Raw genomic sequence first — 15508 nt, forward strand, 5'->3', positions numbered from 1 at the left:
CAGCTGCACCGCGGGAGAAAGATGAGGCTTTCTACTCCCGTAAAGATTTACACCCTCGGAAACCCTATACAGGGTCGCTATGGGTCGGAAATGACTCGATGGCACATAACAACAACAACATATATATATATATCCTTACCCCCCAGTTAAGATCATGTGCTTTAACATGGGGTTGCTCTAGATCAGAACCAACTAAAGGACGACAGAATAGACTTTGAGGCCCCCATGGTTGTCAGAATAGAACAGTGCTTCCTTGGGTTCTCAGTGGCTGATTTTTTCAGAGTATATCTGCAGGTATTTCTTTGGCAGCACCTCTGAGGGGACTCAGACCTCCAACCGTAGGGTCAGCAGCTGAGCATGTTGGCTGTAGGCACCACACAGGAACTTCACCCTAATGAATGAATGAGTGGCAGGATTGTTTTCCAAAGTGAGCATCCTGTCCTTAGAGAGGAAGAGATGGCTTGCATTCCCTTCTGGCAGGGAAAAAACCACCAGCACAACTTCATCACATCAATTCCTTTATGCTCCAGCGGGCAAGTGATAAAAAGATCAGACGCGACTCCACAGTCACTTTGGCCAAGCACATGGTGTCTGAAATTATAAAGGCAGCTTGACTAAATGCTCACTGGCTGCAGCCGCTGTGCTAATTTGGAGATGGGTTTATTAGTTTAATGACTGCTCCAAATCATCAGTATTCATTAGCATTAGTGCTAGGCTTCAGTCGACATCAGCCCAAGGCTCCAGGCTGCCATGGTCACCATCTCTCTATTTATGTCACTCTGGACTCTCAGAGAAGATGTTGGCTGTGGGCAGAATCGCCTTAACTTCGTGATGTTCTTAGCGTGTCTCCCCAACATGAAAAGTTTTCAGAGCGTCTTCCTGCTTTTAACACATCTATACCTGTCCTGAGAGAATTACTGAGTGTGTTTTGGTGAAATGCCCCTTTTTCCATTGGGCTGTTGTTGCTAGCTGGGGTAGACTCGCAGACACTCTTACCTATTCACTATGGAACAATACTCTGCTTTGCTCCTGGAGTAGATCATTGTGGCACATAGGTTTTTGGTTTCTTTTCTTTTCCCTAAACTTTATTCTTTGTTACTGAGAATCTACACAGCAAAACATGTGCTAATTCAACAGTTTTGATATGTATGATATGGCGACATTGACTGATCCATAGGATATCCATTGGCTGGTTTTTGGAAGTAGATAGCCAGGCCTTTCTTCCTAGTCTGTCTTAGTCTAGAAGTTCTGCTGGAACATGTTCGTCACATCACCACCACCATCACTAGTTGCTGTCGAGTCAGCTCTGCCTCATGTAGAAACCATGTACGTCAGAGTAGAGCAGTGCTCCATAGAGTTTTTAATGACTGAATTTTCACAGGTAGATCACCAGACTGTTCTGCTGAGGCACCTCTGAGTTGAGTTGAACTGCCAACCTTTTAGTGAGCAATCGAGCATGTTAGCTGTTTCCATCACCCACTACACTAAGGAGTGTCAAAACTGAGGTCCTTATTGGGATTCCAAAGCTCTACATTAAAGTCTTCCCTCCATCCACCGTTGCCTCTCTGATGTCATCTCCCACAAGTCCCCTTCCTTCACTCTGCTTCAGGCCACACAGGCCTCCTTGCTGTTCTCAAACATGCCCGGGATGATTCCTACCTCAGGGTCTTGGCTCAGGCTGTGCCCGCTGCTGGGAACACGCGTCCCTAACCGAGTCACATGGCTCCCTCCTTCACTTCCGTCAGCTTGCTCAAACATCACTTCAGGGAGGCCTATTCTGGCCACCCTGCTTAGAACGACAAGTCCCCAGTCCCTCTCCCTCCAGTGCATTCTGTCTGATGCATCCCTGTACGTAGTGTCTACACACCCCTACTGGAACTCTCATTGTTTGTGTAAACAGAGGGCTCAGTAAATTTCATGGTCATTAAATAAATGAAGGAATGGAGTCAATATGCAAACAAATAAGGATCCTGGTGAACTCAGAGGAAGTCATCTATGTGTGTCAGCCTTAAGGTGAGCTCAGCTTTCAGAGTGTTCTCAGTATATATAAATCATGATGGTGGGCTCAGAACTGGGCACTGACCAGCTCAGAATCCCCCTCCCAGGCTGGCCATATTTTCTACTAGGATAGAAATAGGATCCACTTCTATATGGATACAGGTGTAGAAACAATCCTATAGGCTGGTCACTAGCCTGTCATGTTACTTGGTACACATGAAGATGAGGTTAAAAAGAAGAAGAAAAAAAAAAGATGTAAGCTACTATTGAGTTAATTTTGACTATTACTCTTCCAAAATGTGTCCAATTAGTACTGTACTCTTATAGCGTTTCCAGTAGCTGGTTTTTCATACGTAGCTCGCCAGGCCTTTATTCTGAGGTACCACTGAGTGAACTGGAACCTCCCACCTTTCATTTAGTGACAAAGCACCTTAACCATTTGTACCACCCTGGGACTCTGAAGGTAAACTGGGCCAAAGCAGTTCTTGCTCTCGTTCTAGAAATTGGACTGCAGGGTAATAAACTGAGGTGACTCTGAGGGTCGGCTGCTAAAAGGCTCTATGGGAAGATGCAAACGGCACAGCTGAGGGTATGGGAGCTGCGGCAAGTTGGAGTTCTGAGGAAGAAGATGCAGTAAGGCCGAGGGAACATGTATAAATGAGAACGTCAGGCTAATACAGTTGCAAAGTGAACAGAGTAAACTTGTTTTGTCAATGCCACTATGGCTCCAATTCATAGTGACCCTAGGCCAAACTGAACGAAACACTGTCTGGTCCTACGCCCCCCTCACAAATGTTGCCATATTTGAGACTATTGTTGCAACCTCTGTGTCATGATGTTTTTCTCCAGGGACTGGTTCCTCCTGATCACACGTCTAAAGTCCATGAGACAAAGTCTCACCATCTTCTTTTTTTAAGGAGCATTTATGGCGGTACTTCTTCCCACACAGGTGTATTTGCTCTTCTGGCCATCCATAGAGTATTCAGTGTTCTTGGATAGCACCGTGATTCAAAGGCATAGATTCTTTGTCTATCTTCCTTATTCATTATCCAGCTTTCACATGCATACAAGACAACTGAAAATACCAAGGCTTGAGTCAGGCACACCTTACTCCTCAAGGTGATACATTTGCTTTTTAACACTTCAAGAGGTTTTTTTTACCTGTAGCAGGTTTGTCCAGTGCAATATGTTGTTTAGTTTCTTGCTTGCTGCTTCCATGACCATTCATTGTAGATCCAAATAAAATTAAATTCTTGACAACTTTAATCTTTTATCCATTTATCATGATGTTGTTTTTTTTGTCCAGATGTGTGAGGATTGTTGTTTTCTTTCTGTTGAGGTTTAATTCATACTGAAGGATTACACCTCAATATCTAGACTTTGAACTTCATCAGTAAGACAGGTCGTCTTTGATCCTCATTAGTAAGTGCTTCAAATCCTCTGCTCTTACCATAAGCAAAGTTGTGTCATCTGTATATCCCAGGTTGTTAATGAGTCTTCCTCCAATCCTACTGTCAAATTCTCCTTCATACAATCCATCTTCTCAGATTATTTGCTCAACATATATACAGATTGAGTAAGCATGATGAAAGGATACTCCCTGATGCATACATTTCCTGATTTAAAACTATGTATTATACCCTTTGAAAAGAATGGCTGTCTTTTTATCTCTATATAGGTTCCTCATGAGCACAATTAAATATTCTAGAATTTCCATTCTTTGCAATGTTACCCATAATTTGTTATGATCCACACAGTCCAATACCTTTGCAGAGTCAATAAAGCACAAGTAAATATTTTTTTGATGTTCTCTGCTTCCAGCCAACATCCATCTGACTTTATCACTGACATCCCTTGTTCCACGTCCTCTTCTGAATGTGGCTTGAGTTTCTGGCCACTCCCTGTCCATGTGTTGCTGGAAACATTTTTGAATGATCTTCAGAAAAATTTTACTTTCATATGATACTAATAATGATGTTGGATATTTTTCTCATTCTTTGGGTGACCTTTCTTTAGAATGTTCACAAATATGTATTTCTTAAAGTTGGTTGGCGAGATAGCCATCTTCCAAATTACTTGGCATAGATGAGTGAGAACCTCCAGTGCTGCGTCAGTTTGTTGAAGATTTCTATTTGTATTCCAGCAATTCCTGGAGCCTTGTTCTTTGCTAATGTCTTCAGTGCACCCTGGACTTTTTTCAGTACCATCCGTTCTTGATCATACGCTACTTCCTGAAATGGCTGAATGGGAATCAATTATTTGTGGTATGGTGACTGTGTATTCCTTCCGTCTTTTTTTTTTAATGCTTCCTGCATTGCTTAGTATTTTGCTCACAGAATCCTTCAATATTGCAAGTCGAGGCTTGCATTTTTTTTTTCTCAGCTCTTTCAGCTTGAGAAAGGCTGAGTGTGTTCTTCCCTTTTGATTTTTTAACTTGAGTTCCTTGCACATTTCATTATACTTGACTGTCTTCTCAAGCTGCCCTTTGAAATTTCTGTTCAGCTCTTTGGCGTCATCATTTAACTACTTTACATTCAAGAACAAGTTTCAGAGTCTCTTCTGACATCTGTTTTGCTCTTTTCTTTTTCTTAATGATCTTTTGCTATCCCATGACTCCTTGATGTCATCCCATGACTCTTCTGGTCTTCTGTCATTAGTGTCCAACATGACATAACTATTTTTGAGATAGCCTCTGAATTCAGATGGAATATACTCAAGATTGTCCATTAGCTCTCCTGAACTTGTTAATTTTCTTCATCTTCACCTGAATGTGCATATAAGCAATCAGCGCCCCTAGCCTGGTTTTGGCTGATGATACTGAACTTCTCCATTGTCTCTTTGCACAAATTTAGTCAATCTGATTACTGTGTACTGCATACGGTGAAGACCATATATATTGTCACCATTTATGTCATTTGCAAAAGAAGACTTTGTTGCTCTTGCAAAACTCTACCAGGTGTTCATCACCAAGACCGCATTTCCCAAGGACCGATCCTTCTTTTTTTTCCAACTTTTGCGTTCCAATCACCAGTAATTAGCAATACATTGATTGCTTTTTGACTAATTCCTGATAGCAGTAATTGATAAGAATAATCATTTTCTTTGACATTAGTCTTTGGTGTTGTGTAACTTTGAATAATAGTTGTATTAACTGGTCTTCCTTGTTGTTGTTGTTACGTGCCATTGAGACGATTCTGACTCATAGCAACCCTGTATAGAGTTTCCAAGAGGCGACTGGTGAGTTTGAACTACCAAACTTTTGGTTCAAACTGACCTTGCGGTTCAGTGCTTTATCCCGCAGCTCCATATCAGGACACTTCCTTGTAGGCATCTGCATATTACCCTAACAGATAGCATTTCAAAATAGATCCTGAAATGTTCTCTTCGATGATGAATGTGATGCCATTCCTCTTCAATTTGTCATTCATAAGCCAGATGATTTTCTTATTTAGAATGACCAGTACCAGCCCATTTCAGCTCACTAATGCCTAGGATCTAGATTTTATGGGTTCCACCTCACTTTTGACAATTTCCTATTTTCCTTGATTCATACATTGTACATTCCACAGTCCACATACTAATGGATGTTTTTTTTAACTGTTTCTTCCCATTTTTGAATCACGGCACATCAGAAAACGAAAGTCTTGGAAACTTTGCTGTATCCGTGTCATTGAAGTCAACTCTACTTTGAGGAGGCAGGTATCTCACAGTTGTATTTCCTTTCATATGCCAGTGCTTTATCAGACAATATTCTGCTGCCTTCCATGAGATTTTCACTGGCCAGTTTCTGGTCCTTCTTCCTAGTCTGTGTCAGTCACCATGTTCACTATGGGTGACCCTGCTGGGGTTTGAAATACCGATGGTATGGCTGCTAAAATCAGACTAGCACACTGCCCGCCACAGGACAACGAACCAAGAGGAGTGTCGGGAATGGAATGAGTCCTGTAAAAACAATCAGGATCCCAAAACTACTACTGCTGCTGTTAGATGCCATCAAGTCAGTTCCGACTCATAGTGATCTAATGCACAGCAGCATGAAACACCGCCTGGGCTTTCATCAGCCTCACAATCATTGTTAACCTTGAACCCATTGCTATTGCCTATCCGTCCGAGTGGGAGTCTTCTAGTTTTGTTTTGTTTTTTGCTGACCCTCCTCTTGACGAAGCTTGATGTCCTTCTCCAGTGACTGGCCCCTCTTGATAATATGTCCAAAATATGAGAGATGAAGTCTGCCCATCCTGGCTTCTAAGGAACATTCTGGCTGTACTTTTTCTAACACAGATTGGTTTGTTCTTCTAGCAGTCCAGGGTATTTTTAATACTGTTTGGGATAGGGCCTCCATAAGTTGGAATCAACTTGATGGCAATGGAATATATATACACACACACATCCAATTGCATACTCACATGTATATCTTTGGGTAACCTACTTTTTTCCACACCATGGTAGTGTGGACATCATCCTAGGTCAACTCTTTCAGATCTTTTCCATTTCAAGAAAACAGTAACAGAACCTCCACCGAAATGCAAATGCCAGGGACATGAAACTACGAATCCATTCTACCTTGCCATGTGTGTCTGGCATTATAGTCTGAAAGGCATGTCGGGACAATGGGGAGAGGTTTCATCTGTCTTTCTACTGTGTGAAGGGAGGACTGCTGCTGGACTGTGTATTGTTGCAACTTCAGGGATGGCTCCAGAGCAAGAACCCATCAAAGTGACGAAGTGAAAGGATTTTTCTTTCCCCTCCCTTCAATTAAAAAAAAAAAAAAAAAGGGATTTCCTTTAGCTTGAAGGTATAGCTTAATTAAAAGATTTTTCTTTTTTTTTTTCTTCTTCTTCCTCTTCACCTTTCCTCCAAAGAGCATCCCTGAGAAACAGCTCCTGAAACATGAACAAACAAAGTCATCCTAATTGTTTAATCTGTTCCCCCTGGTTTGATCCTTTGTGGTTGAGGAAAGGAGATAATGTCCAGAGGAAAACCAAAAGTAGCAACAAAACCACCCCTTCCACCCTGGGCTGTTTTACTTACTCTTGTCTTGCTTAATTTCCTTTAATGTGAGATCCTTGGAGACAGAGACACGCTTTGATTTACTTCTTCTATACCTTCGGAACCAAGGCCACAACATAAGAATGAATAAGTGATTTGCAAAATCATTCTCAGCTTTGCTGACATGCTTCTCCTACACACACAATACATGACGACTACATGATACCGATTTAAAAGAAAGAAAATCACTACCTTTCCCCAGAAAGAAAAACCAATAAAGATTCTTATAAAGAAATTATAAGTAAGAAGTAGCCAGTAAGTGAAATCGCAATCTATGAGTGGTTTTGGCAGAGGGCTGATATTTCATGCTGATGAAGGACCTCCCGTACTCCTTAAATCTCAGGGTCCTAGCTAAGTTCCCTCTGGGTAATTTTAAAGCTCACACTCATTGTTGTGTATGAAGTTCTTGAGGACTCAAAAAGGTAGTTGTGGGTTTGGTGTGGTAGACAGAGCCATGCAAACACCAGGTGTGCCTACTCTGTAAAATATCTCAAGGAGGTCCTGAAATCTTGCATTCATGCAGCTATGTCCCTGCCTATACTAACACACGCTTAAGGATTGTCGCAAAGTGTGAAGAAACAAAGATGTGGGAATCAGAGCCCTGTTTCATTCAGATAGTTCCTTTCTGGAGGTGTGAACTGGAAATGGATTGAGCCCAACCAGGGACTGGTAAGAGCAGGAAGTTGCTACTAACCTTGGGCCTGAAGGCATTAGAGTTCCCAGGGCCCAGTGAAAGTTGGAGCTATGGAGCAGGAGCCGCCCAACAGAAGGGTCCCAACTAGTTTCAGAATCATGATGCAGAAGTAGAGAGGATGCAAGGGTATTAACACCCCTACCCTCCCATTCTCTCTTGCCACCTTCCAGTCTCCTACTTGTACTTCCCTTTGGTCAAACCCAACTGGAAGTCAGTGGCAGGGAGCCCAGGTCTTGTAGCCTTCAGAAGAGGATGAAATATGGGCTGTGAAATGGGGAAGGGACAATGGCATAATAATCTGCCTCTTAATCTGTAATAACCACTTACCACATTAAATAGAAATGAACAAATTGTACTGATCCAAGAGGGTGAAGAACAAGATGATGCAACCTATTTGTGGAGGAGAACAAATAGATGGGAGAACAATTTGTGTTAAATCCTTGTATGGAACTAAGAAATATACACTCTGGTGAAACATGTCCTCTTCTATTTCACAAATATGATGCATTTGACTTTGGGGATGAATGGTGGATACAGAGGCAAACCATACAAAACAAAGGGCCCTGGCCCCTGACTGTTTTTCATGTCACATGGTGACCTTTAAGATGTTGTAAGAGATGCATTCTGGTCGTATCAAGATGGCACCTCATGATACATACCTTCTATGATCACTCCCCTGGTTAGGGGCTGATCTGTGTGATCAATAGAAAACTGCAGAAGTGATGGTGTCTATCACTTCTGAGATTAGGTTGTGAGACATCATGTTCTCTCTCAGGCCAGGTTGGAAGTGGATCTATGGAAAGCAACACGTGGCAAGGATCCAAGGCCTCCTGCCCACAGTCACACAAGCTTGGAAACAGATTTCCACCCTGTGGAGTCTTCAGATGAGACAACATTTTGATGGTAACCTCTCAAGAGAACCTGACCCAGAATCACCAAGGTAATCTGTTCCCAGCCTTGGGACCTTCAGAAACTGTGAGATAGTAGATGCTTGTAGTTTTAAGCCATTGCATGTTAGGGTCTTCTGTAACACAGTAACCATTAACCAATACAATCCTTGGGGTCTGAAGCTTATTTTTCTGTGTTTATCACAATCACACATCAAGCCTAGCTTCTGTACTCTTAAGTGTGTAACAAACCTTTTGTCTAGCTTCTCTGAGTTCGTTTCAACAAGGTTGCTAATAATGCCCATCAAAGGGTTGTCCCGATAATCAGAACTGATAATCAGATTAAGTATTTGACATATTTAGGACCGTGTCAAATGGTGAGCAGTGGTGAGACTTTGCCTTTCACACAGGAGACCTGGGTTTGATTCCTGGACTGTGCAGTTCATGCACAGCTACCATTAGGGTCAACTCAACAGCATCTACAAACAACATGTGCTTGAAACAGTGTAGCAGTTCACCAAATGCAAATGTATTTATGTTGTTGTTAAGTGTTGTAGAGTCTGTTCCAACTCCTAGTGACCCTGTATAGGATTTCTGAGAAGCTGCTGTTGGGTTTGAACTGCCAACCTTGTGGTTCACAGACCAGTACTGACCCTACAGCATCACACTAGGAGTATTATTAAAGAGAAATAAAAACTCTGTATAATTAAGAGGACGCTCTCACTGAGATTTAAGATAATAGCTCATTATAATCACCTGGTAAATTTCACATCTTTTGGTTCTCTTGCCAGAAAGATAGTTCTGCTCTCTCTCAATGGCTGGAACTCGCTTTTCCTAAACAGCCAGCATTTCTGCCAACCCCAGGGGCCCAGAGCTTTGAAACAGCCCCTTCCTGACCATGGAGAATCGGTTGTCTCCTCTGGAGCTTCCTTGGCAGCCAGGGGAATCCCTGATTTTCTGGGCGTGCCCTGGGCCTCCCTGGGCATGAGCCAGCATTTCTCGTGATTTCCATTCCCTAATGATTCAGGGATGAGTAGTGTGACTGAGTCATGGGATCCAGGCGGGGGGTGGGGGTGCAAGTGTGGTGCGCTTGCTGAAATCACATGGGGCCAGTGGCCTCAGAAAATACCAACAGGCAGGAGAGACACAAAAGGGACAGCTAACTCTGCCATGAGTCATGCTTGACCGGAAGCAACTCACCAGTTCTTCCGGTGAGTGCAGACTGTCAAGGTTTTCAAACAAGAAGAGAGTTTCGCCTCATCCAGAGACAGTGTGAAAACTTCCAGCGCGTCTGTCTTCAAGCTCAGACTGGCATTCACAGGAATTTTTTCAGTTTGACAAAACAAGTAAGCAAACAGCATCTATCGTTTGCAGTTTTTACTCCTTCCCCACCACAGAAGCATGTTACATGATGCTGTTGTTCTGTGTTGTTTACCTTCTTAGCCTGACTGGGAAAGAACAGAACAGAAACATCACAAGGAAAGACAGCATACCTCAGGACTTCCACTTCAAGACAGGGTTTTGTTTTCTTTTGTTTTTTGTAATGAAACCTGCTGCCATCGAGGTGATTCTGACTCATAGTGAAGCCGTGTAGTCTTCGAAGGCAGCAGATGGCCATACCTTTCTTCCACACTACCTCTAAGAGTGTTTGAATCTCCAGTTACGAGGCTGGTTGCCAACTGTAGACAGCTTGAGCCAACAAGAGAACGTATCCTCAAGGATGTTTAGGGGTAGCACTGTTTGTTATAGTGGCGAACATAAGTCTTCATCAATAGGGGACTAAGTAAATCAATGAAGGTACATATAGAAATGGAATAATTTGTAACCATTAGTCAGAATGGGCTATGTTTACATACACAGAGAAACATACCACACAGGAAAATACGCACAAGATCCTACAAGTAGACCATGTCCCAGAATAAAGAAGTATATAGTCCCATTTTTGTCTGAGTGTATAAGTGCGTTGGCGTCCTGGTGTGGTGCTGTGGGTTAATGCACTGGACTGCAAAGTTGGTTTAAACCGTAAGGACGGCGTCTCAAGCTCACCAGCCACTCCTTAGAAATCCTATACAGGGTCACTATGGGTCAGAACCGACTCTACAACACTTAAAAACAATAACAACAAAAGTGCATTTGTTGTTTAGTGCCAACAAGTCAGTTCCGACTCATAGCAACCCAGTATAGGGTTTCTGAGGAGCAGCTGGTGGGTTTAAACTACTGACCTAGTGGTTTGAAGTCCAGTGGTGACCCTGTAGCGCCTCCCCAGATCCATATAAGTGCATATACATACATTGTTAAGTGCCGTCGAGTTAATTCCAACCCATAGCAACCCTACATAGGGTTTCTGAGGAGCAGCTGGTGAGCTTGAACCGCCAACCTTGCAGTTCAAACCAGCTTTGCAGTCCAGCGCATTAACCCACAGCACCACACCAGGACTCCATACATAAACAATGTAAATGTCTGAAAAGTTACATACCAAACTGTTTAAAATAATTGGAGGTGGTCAGAAGAAACATAGCTTTTACTTTTTCAAAAATAATCTCTAAAATTCTTCAGTGTTTAAAATGATTGCAGTACACATATTTGTGAATGCCTTACAAGTTTTTAAACAGCTTGAACTCAAAAGAATAAGGCAGGGTATCTGAATTCTCCTGGCTTCTCTAAACTAACTAGCTTGTTGTTGTTAAGTACTGTGGAGTAGGTTCCAACTCATAGTGACCCTGCACAGGGTTTCTGAGGCTGTAAATCTTTACGGGAGCAGAAAGCTTCATCTTTCTCCTGTGGAGCCACTAGTGGTTTCAAACTGCTAACCTTGAGGTTGGCAGCCCGATTCATAACCACTATACTACCAGAGCTCCTTAACTAACTAGCTACTTACAATGAATTGGTTTTGGCAAGAAGACTCAGGCATTGAAGAGAGAAAGAAATGGGGTCCAAGAAAGAGTGAGGAAGGAAGCGAGGCAATGGAAAGAGGTAAGAAGAAGGTGATTGTAGTCTGGCAGGGGTGCTGAGGGTGATTGTCAAACTCTAGACTCTCCTCGGGAACTGATGACACACTGAACAACAGGCTAAGGAAGGCCCAGCCAACGACCACTCTCTGTGCATCCTTGGATAAGCCATTTGCTTTGCTCCTTCATCTGTAAACAGAGAAAAGAATTGTTACACTGTAATTATCCAGCCGCCCTATGCATCAAAGATCAGGACGGTTCTTTAAAACACAGTAGGGCAGAGCCTGAGAATGTGCATTTCAAGCAAACTCAGGTGCTGTTAAATGATGCTGGTCCAGGAACCACACCCTGAGAGCCCCTGTCTCACTACAAAGGAGTCCTGGGTGATTCAATGGCTAGGCATCCAGCTGCTAAAGTAAAGGTCTGTTGTTGGAGCCCACCTGCCCACTGCCAGACACAGATGTGGCCGTCTGCTTCTGTGATGATGACAGCCTTAGAAACTGTAGGGGGCAGTTCTCCTCTGTTCTGAAGAGTCACCTTGAGTAGGAATTAACGGGACAGCAGTTGGTTTGGGGTTTGACTTAGCACAACAAGCTAAACTGGCCCAAGAAGCAAATGATATTCTGTAAACTAGAATTCTGAGACTAGAGTAGTCTGTGGTAGTTGACCTCATCATTCAAACCCTGCGTCCTCCATTTAGTAATCAGTTTCTAATTTGGAAAAAATCACTTTGGTTTCCTGAGACTTAATTGCTACATCCCTAAAATAGGTTTAGCCTTTTACGGATGTGAAACCACTAAAAACACATACATTATCCCATGGTTACCATGAAACACTGTGAGGATTCGATTATTTTCATGAACTGTAGCATATTTAGTACAGAAGGTGTCGGCACTGGGGAAGCTTCCAATAAACCTTTGCTCTTTATTATTATCAGCATTTAAATACTGTAAAGGAGAAGAGAAGATGCTTTGGGCACCAGGGAAACTCAGTAGGCATTTATTGACTGCCTACTAGAAGCTCAGGAGATTCCATTCTGTGCAGTGTGACCCACACCAGTTACTATTGAGTCAGAGTAGACTTGTGCTCTGTAGGTTTTTCCATGGCTGATATTTCAGAAGCAGATTATCATCTCTGGGTGAACTCAAACCTCTAACCTTTTGGTTAGCAACTGAGTGCATTAGCTGTTTGTGACAGACTAGTAGTTAAGCAAATAAAATTCATTTGTCATAGTATGGTGGCTTGTGCATTGTGAAGCTGTGAGCAGTGCTACCAGTATTTCAAATCCCAGCAGGATCACTCCTAGTGGACATGTTTCAGCAGAACTTCTAGACTAAAACAGGCTAAGAAGAAACGCCTGGCAATCTGCATCCAAAAATCAGTCCATGAAACACCTATGGATCATGAAATATGGCCAGGGCTGTGAAGAGCAACATACATTCAAAGCAGTGTGGTTGGCTGCCATCTTTGAGCTGAGCACCATTGTTTCTGACTCTGTTAATCAAGAAATTTGGTTGCTATGCAACACCCATGCTTGCAATTGTTTCCTAAGAAGAAGATTTCATTTTTAGCAGGGTGCCAATCCATCATTTATGTTGTTCTGGTTGTCATTTTGGTACACCCACGTAAAAAAAATCCAGGTCCATTCCAGTTACTCTTTGTTGGCTATAACTGAACTGGGAAGAATTGTTATGAATCCCTGCTGAAATTCCTTGATACCTAGTCCCTGCCCGCCCTTGTCCAAGCTCCTCATCTTCACTGGGCCCCAGTTTCTTTGCCTGTAAGGATGAAAGGGTAGGAGGAGATGGTCTCAGAGGCCGCTTCCCATGCTCATTTTTCTCTGCTCTAAGATTGCAAACCAGTTGAAGTTCCCTCTGCCTCCACCCTGGTGAAAGGCACATGAAACTATTCTCCCCGCTTCCTTGGCTGCTGGGCTCAGCAGCCCTTTCAGAGGCCCTGGGATCCGGATTAGGAGTTTGAGCAATGCCCCTAAGCCCTGCACTCTATTTAATTTCCTTGATTTATAGCAAGGATTTCTAGCACCTTCAGGGGGGAGAGGCACTACCATCCCTGTCAGCTTTCCAGGCGGGGCCCACAATCCCTCGCCCTGTTTATCCCCTGTCGCTACAAAACAGCCCATCTCCAGGGCCTGTTGCATGTCTCTTTGGAACGAGGTGGCATTGCCAAGCCTGGGTCCTCTCTAGCTATTTGGATTTCTACATGTGGGGATGCCCCAGATTCTGAAGATGCACATTTCCTAGTTGAGAAGACAGCCGTCCTACAGAAGCCCTAGGCTGCCCAATATAGGAGGATAACATGCCTTCAAAGGTAGTGAAGGCTTGGACATGGAATGGCTAGAGAATGTGTTTAGGCCACCAGTAGAGAGCATGGGGACTTGGGGCTGGGGTTGGAGGAATAGGTTCCAGTTTGGGCCTGAGAGTGAGCTGGGAAGTAGACAGGGTGTAGAAATGAGACCAGTGAAAATCTCTGCTTCCTTCCTCGTGGCTTTCCTTTGTGGCCAGAGGCAGGTTTGCTTCCAAAGCAGCTGGTGGGAGGAAGCTGAAGCTGAGGGATTCAGCACTCAGGCATATCCATACAGTGTGGGTGGTGAACGCCTCTAGGTGTGTATAGTAAATGCCGAGCAAACATCCCAGGGGGGGTGGGGAGGGGGGGTCAGCTTCTCTTCATCCTCTTCTCACATCTGCCAGTCACTCCCTCTTTTGTTGTAATCCCCTTTTCCCTTCCCTCTCCCCCTCCCCACTTTCTCTTTCTCCTCCCCTCCCCTCTCTTCTTCCTGTTTCTCTTTTATAGTCTCTTCTTTCCTCCTCATCACTGACTGTTTTTTCCCTCATTTCTGTTGTTCCTCAACTAGCTTAGATGAAACCCAAACCAAACCAGTTGGCATCGAGTCCATTCTGACTCATTTTCAACCCCATATGGGTCAGTATACAAGTGTGCTCCATAGGGCTTTCAATTGCTCATTTTTTCAGAAGTAGATCACCAGGCCTTTTCTTCTGAGATACTTCTGTGTGGACTCAAACCAACCACCTTTCAGTTAGCAGTGAACAAGCTAACTGTTGTCACTACCTAGGGACTGCCCTCTTCCAACAATGCTTCTCAGAATGGGGTCTCTTGACCCAACAGCATCAGCATATTCTCAGGCCCTACTCTAGACAGCTGCATCATAAACTCTGAGGGAGGGGACCCCGCAGTGTGTATTTTAATAGCCCTCCAGGTGATGCTAAAGTTTGAGAATCATGATCCCAGAGGAAAAATGGCAAAAAAAAAAAAAAAAATCGCATCTTTGAGCACTGATCCAGTAATCCCTCATTTCTAAACCCTATAAAGCCCTCCTCAACCCATTAGCTAATTAAGACTCTGGACCACCAGCCTGGCTGAGATGATTTCAGGAGCAACAGGCAATCACACTCAAGTTCTCTGATTACTATCACCGCTAAATCCCTTTGGCCAATCTGTGTTGTCTTTTCTCTCCTGCACCCTACCTTTCTCTCCACAAAGATGAGAGATACATTAGACTTTCTGTGTAATAGCTTAACTCTGGTTTGGTATTTGCCAGAGTATATTTCTCTAATATTGAGAGGAAAAAGAAAAGATATTCCACAGTTGAATATGTATGGGAAATGCTGGGTGTACAGATTTCCTGATTACGTAATTCTTTTTTCAGCCCCACTTTTTGTTGAAGGAGTCTTGGTGGGCTACTGACTGCAAGGTCAGGGGTTCAAACCCTTGGGAGGAAGATGATACTGTCTGCTCCTGTAAAGATTTAGTTTCAGAAACCCTATGGAAGAGTTCCCCTATGTCCTACAGCAGGGGTGGGGAAGCGTTCATTTACTAAAATTTCTAACATCATTCATTGGACATACAAAATTATCAACTTAAAATTAGCTTGCTATATTTGGTCAAACATTTAA

Source organism: Chrysochloris asiatica, unplaced genomic scaffold, assembly GCF_000296735.1.
Source record: "Chrysochloris asiatica unplaced genomic scaffold, ChrAsi1.0 scaffold00078, whole genome shotgun sequence".
Lineage (NCBI taxonomy): Eukaryota > Metazoa > Chordata > Mammalia > Afrosoricida > Chrysochloridae > Chrysochloris > Chrysochloris asiatica.